Here is a 4,828-nt window from a genome sequence, read left to right as displayed (position 1 = left end):
AGAGAGAGAGAGAGAGAGGTAAGTGTTTTACGACGCTCGCGAACTACGAGTCGGGTTCGTTTCTTTTTGTAATCTCCCCTGATGATGATTTGGCTCAACATGACCTCTAGGTCTTACTTGATCACAAATCTAAAAAGGTTTCTTTCTCTAGCGCTAGCAATGTTGACAGCTCGGCGTCAGCGATCAAAAGTAAAGTTCTCTAGGCTAACTCGCCCGCTGTGTTGTCCCCCACCTCACCACACCCTACTGTGCGTTCCATCTGCTTGCGCACGTCATACATTCGCTCCTTCCATCACAGCACTGTGACCTCTCCATCCCCGCAGGCCAGTAAAAATTGACATCGAACCCGGACATGAAAGATAACAACCAAATTTTTACGCCAACTTGAACTTTGAGCCGTTAAGTACTATCAAAAAAAATTCAACGAAAATCACCCTTTGGGAACATGCCTAATTTTAACCTAATAAAGGTCAAAAAGGTCAATTTTCGAATTCGTTAAAAGATGTCATTATTTGTTCAGAATGAAAGAGATAGTCAAATAAAACTCAAAAATACTTTTATTTTTAAAATTGGATCAATAGTTATCGCTTAATTAGCATTTAAAGATTATTATAGGTCAAGGTCAGTGTCAAGGTGATCTTTAAAAATAGCTCAAATTTGGTCGTGTTTGGTATCAAATTCAACGTCTCAACAAGAAAAACTCCGAATTTATGTTGTTTATGCAATTAACTTACATTTAAATTACATATTGGCAGTAAACACATGATTGAGATAATAATGTTAAACGTTTAAAAACAAAAAGATACGGTGTGGTCATATAAACCACAAAAATAAATCCATGTACCGGCATAGCATGCAGATCGGCTTTTGTATGCCAAACTTCAAGAAAATTTGTTGGTAAACATGGGAAGATAAGTAAAAATAGTAAAGTTAGGGCGAAATAAGAACTTTTTGTGATTTCACATTTGGAACTCCCCCCTTCCATTTCTAACCGATTGTTCGAGTTATGGTCATAAGTGTATGACTTCCGCTGTGTATGAGTTTCCTTCTTCTAGACTGGTTGCTCTCAAGAGCTATAGAGTCCTTCCTACCCTTGTTACGGCCTAGTTAGGGAACTTAAGAAGAAGTCTGTTTACGTTGATTTGTAGAGAGCTGGTCCCCTTCCACCCCACCCGCGTCGTAGGCCATGCACTTAATGTGTAAACTAGAAGATACTGAGCTCGGTGGTTCCTTCCCTGAGCCCAATTTAAATTGTGTCGTTTCTAAAGCATTTTCATACTGTCCTCTGCAATGACAATGTATACTGCAAGGGATGTTGTACTTGCAGCAAGTACAGGATTTGCATAGTGGAGTGCTGCTCTTACACGAACAGCGGATTTCACGTAGCAGTTCATCTGGGGCCGGGGCATTGTCAGTTATCACTGGGCTCACAATGTTGTCACTCACAGTGAAGTCGTAATCAACAAAGTCAAAGACAGTGCGCAGATTAAGCCATGTACTAACCTGGAGATGCACTCTACGGGCATGGAATTGTGTGGCTCTCTCTGCTGGAGCCATCCGTTCAAGTGGCACATATTTTGGGGAGATGAACGGTTGATATTGAAGATCAGTAAGGCTCAGGTTTTGCGGTCCACTGCAGTAAATCTTCTTTAGTCTTACAGATACCGCCTTGGTTTAAAATACAAGTCAAAACCGTATTCTTTTCCTCCATGTTCTTTAACTGTTTCTCTTTCTTCTGTCGATTATTTTCCATTATTCTTTCTTTTCTTCTATTTCTCACCTCCAGTTCTTTGTCCTTACTTCTCTGCTTCCAAGTTGAGGCATACTTCCGAGCCCTTTCGAGGAGCAACCTAACTTTTTCCTGAGTCTGTCTCTTCACCCACTGCATTGTTTTATTTTTTTCAACATGTTAAGCGTTGTTCTTAAATGGAGAGGAGCCTGCTGTCTTTTAAAAAGATCAAAGTGTGATTTTCTGTGCGCCGCGTCGTGTGCTGCCGGCACGGAAAGGCTAGTTTCTTTCATCACGCCACCAACACCTACACCCAAGGCATGACTCTAAATGGACACGGGCGAGGTGTTGGGGGGAGGGACAAAGGAAACTGTACTGCAAAGTGCGTCAACAAACGCATAAAAAAATTAACAATGATGATAATAAGCATAAAAATGTCAAGAAACATTACCTTAATTTTCATTTCCCAACAAAGGGTGCGCTCAGCTCAGATCGCGGACCTCCGAGACATGGCACATAGGTGTGAAATCTGTTGCTAGAAGAACGACCGCCGTCCTTGAGATCAAACGGCGATCAGAAGGGATCAAATGAAATGATCCCAAGTACGCTGTCGACGAACAAACAGTAGTAGTAGTAGATCTAGAATCTGGCCTACGGCCACCGGGCTCGTTCTGTTATTGTTTCTGTGTGCTGTGTTTGCGTGTTTGTGTGTTTGTGTGTCTGTGTGGGCTGTGTTTGTTTCTGCGTGTTGTGCTTGTACAAGTGTGTTTGTGTGTGCTGTACTTCCTTTCCTGAACTTTCATTGAATGGTTATTATGACAGGGGATAGCGCGAACGCAGTCCCCCCTACGTAAAAATTACGCACTCGAGTCACCCGCATTTGAGGTGATCGCAGGGGTCAGCCAAACCGGAGTGCAATGGAAAGGCCTCGCCCTGGGAGGACCGCCGTCGTGATCATGGTGCCTCCCGTGCCAGGTAAGTATGGTTTGCTACGTGTCTTCATTTGCAATCCTGCACCGCCTGCGTTCTCGTAGTGATCTTGGTTTCATCTCCATGTTACGCAATTCAATCACTATCCAAATCATAGCAAGTAATTTGTCACGACGTCCTTTACGTCTTAAGCAGGATGTGAGTTTACAACTGCTGCTGCGACACGCCCGGTGGGACAAAATAGTGCTTTTTGAGTCAACGCAGGCGAAACGTAAATCTCAACACCGCTACGACAAGGGACACAACTCTAAATGCTATTTCCACATAAAGAAAAAGCGGCCCCAGGGGAGGCTATTACAATAACGCGATCTTACCTGCTACTGCTGCTACTGCTGCTACTGCTGCTGCTACTGTTTGTTTGCTGCTACTGGAAAACAGAATGAATGAATGAAACGTTGACATCGTGACAGGGAGCAGGCACATTTTCTTGTCCCTCTGATCTCCTCGACCTCCGCTTGCTCTGACTGCCCGGCGTAAAATGGAAATTGAAAGGGGGAAACAGCACACTCGATTGTGAGGCGAACAGGCTGAGTGAGCTCTACTCAGTTTTCGCACGTGCGCTTACTAGATCTAAACAACACACTGAAGCGAGCGGGCAGCTACACATGCGACAATTGTTGTACATCTAGATCTACATCATGTGTACATTTGCGCTTGTGTGTGATTTGTTTGTCTGTTTGTTTGGAGAACCATTCGTACATTGTTTGCTTATATTGGGCCATTCCCGGAGGGACTGCAATACCGGGCCGACCCGTGGCGAGAGCGGAGCAAGCCCCGGGCATCTCGCCTGTGTCCAAAAATCAGTTTAATATCGTAGTGGCTAGGAAGCCACGTATCAGATATTAAGCTGATAAGAACAGATACTTTTTTTTTTTTTTTTTTTTTTTTTTTTTTTTTTTTTTTTTTTTTTTTTGTGTGTGTGTGTGTGTGTGTGTGTGTGTGTGTGTGTGTGTGTATGCATGTGTATGTATGAGTGTGTCTGTATGTGGTAGTAGGTGTGTAGGTGGAGAGTGAGGAATGTGTGTGTATCTGTTTTTTTGGGGGGGCTTTATATCGGCCTTTATTTCAGAAAATACAAAGTATACAAAAAATAGAACGCAGGATCCACTCATTCCAGGGATCATAACTCGTCCCTCTCTTTCACTCACTCAGATCATTCACAAGTTCTCCCCCGCGGCTCATCCCCGTCCGCATAACTCTCACACCCCGCCCCCTCCCTCCAGACACGCACAAAGAAAATCTCATTCATTCACTTGCACTCCGCGAACTATGGACAAAAAGTTGGCAAAATTGCCTTAGCCGCATTCCTTTCGTTCGTGAGCTGCGCTGTGGACCAGGCCAGGGGGGGGAGGGTCGGTGTCGTCGTTGCGCCGCGTCGTCGTCTGCTAGTTTCTGTCGCCTGTGGATATACTCATACATTCTTCCTTTCACCCGCTCTGTCACTCACTCTGTCTCTCCATCCACAGCTCAGCTCGTCATGCGTTCAAAAGTTGCCCACTGGTCGTGTTTCGTTAGTGTGTGTATGAGTTTGTGTGTGTACATGTGCATGATGGTGGTGGGTGTGTGGTGGGTGTTACAAAAGGTTGTCTGAAGGCGTGCTTGCCATGCGGTGTCTCTGTATAATGATAAGATGTGTAGTTTGACTGTGTGTGTGTCGTTGTCTTCTATCGGTATCATGTTGAGGAAAATTGCTTTGTAAATGTCTACTGGTGTGTTGTGCGGTGCGCCTAACATTTTTGTGAGTGCTTGTTTAATCGGTTGAATGTATGCGCAAGAGAAGAAGATATGCTCCTCTGTCTCCTGAACGTTTTGTTTACAAATTTTGCAGGGAATAATTTTGTTGATTTTTTTACTCTGTCCTTCTGATGTCGGGGTAATAGAAAATAGTATTCGGTAGGTGGTTTGTTTCTGAAGTGGGGTGGTACATTTAATAAAGAGGTTTTTGAAGGCTTCGGAAAAATCGATAAGAGCATATCTCCTTCCCCGAGGTATTTGTTCGTGTAGCGCTGTTGCCTGTCGGAGGACGAGAGCCTTGTATGAAGTTTTTGTGTTGTGAGTGGTTTCGTTTACCTCGCCGTGTCGTCTTAGTGTGTCTAGTGCGTTTTTGTG

General features: G+C 44.1%; 1 long non-coding RNA gene, 1 other non-coding gene and 1 pseudogene across 2 annotated transcripts; all 3 read right to left on the bottom strand.

Moving 5' to 3' along the window:
- Positions 1 to 2,007: 2,007 nt before the first annotated feature.
- Positions 2,008 to 3,612, bottom strand: LOC118479115. The gene is made up of 2 exons (XR_004859488.1): positions 3,034 to 3,612; positions 2,008 to 2,336 (listed from the first exon to the last, which is right to left on the bottom strand). It is a non-coding gene; the product is annotated as an uncharacterized LOC118479115 (long non-coding RNA).
- LOC118479116 lies at positions 2,549 to 2,712 on the bottom strand. Its single transcript, XR_004859490.1, has one exon. It is a non-coding gene; the product is annotated as a U1 spliceosomal RNA (small nuclear RNA).
- LOC118479120 lies at positions 3,428 to 3,599 on the bottom strand (annotated as a pseudogene).
- Positions 3,613 to 4,828: the final 1,216 nt, after the last annotated feature.

The sequence above is a fragment of the Aplysia californica genome, unplaced genomic scaffold, assembly GCF_000002075.1.
Source record: "Aplysia californica isolate F4 #8 unplaced genomic scaffold, AplCal3.0 scaffold02468, whole genome shotgun sequence".
Classification (NCBI taxonomy): domain Eukaryota; kingdom Metazoa; phylum Mollusca; class Gastropoda; order Aplysiida; family Aplysiidae; genus Aplysia; species Aplysia californica.
This window is presented reverse-complemented; position numbering and strand designations above follow the sequence as displayed.